Source organism: Musa acuminata, unplaced genomic scaffold, assembly GCF_036884655.1.
Source record: "Musa acuminata AAA Group cultivar baxijiao unplaced genomic scaffold, Cavendish_Baxijiao_AAA HiC_scaffold_463, whole genome shotgun sequence".
Taxonomy (NCBI): domain Eukaryota; kingdom Viridiplantae; phylum Streptophyta; class Magnoliopsida; order Zingiberales; family Musaceae; genus Musa; species Musa acuminata.
In genome coordinates, this window is record NW_027020710.1 from 6,790 (window position 1) to 7,500 (window position 711).

Sequence of the window (711 nt, forward strand, 5' to 3'; positions counted from 1 at the left end):
TCGCTCGCTGTCCGCCGCTCGCCGCTCGCGCAGCCAAAAATGGCCAGTTTTGGCCCGTTTTTGGGCCGTTTTGGCCAGTTTTTGGCCTGTTCTTGCATTGCGCGGTGACCGTCGAGAGCGGAGCAAAACGTCAGCCATCTCAGCACCCTGGAACCCCCCGGGTGGCACAGGGCTGGATGGGGCTTTCGTATAGCAGGGACGGTGCTGCCTCTCGCTTCGCTCGCTGTTCGCCGCTCGCCGCTCGCTCGCGCAGCCAAAAATGGCCAGTTTTGGCCCGTTTTTGGGCTGTTTTGGCCAGTTTTTGGCCTGTTCTTGCGTGGTGCGGTGACCGTCGTGAGCGGAGCAAAACGTCAGCCATCTCAGCACCCTGGAACCCCCCGGGTGGCACAGGGCTGGATGGGGCTTTCGTATAGCAGGGACGGTGCTGCCTCTCGCTTCGCTCGCTGTTCGCCGCTCGCCGCTCGCTCGCGCAGCCAAAAATGGCCAGTTTTGGCCCGTTTTTGGGCTGTTTTGGCCTGTTTTTGGGCTGTTCTTGTGTGGCGCGGTGACCGTCGTGAGCGGAGCAAAATGTCAGCCATCTCAGCACCCTGGAACCCCCCGGGTGGCACAGGGCTGGATGGGGCTTTCGTATAGCAGGGACGGTGCTGCCTCGCGCTTCGCTCGCTGTTCGCCGCTCTCCGCTCGCTCGCGCAGCAAAAAATGGCCAGTTTT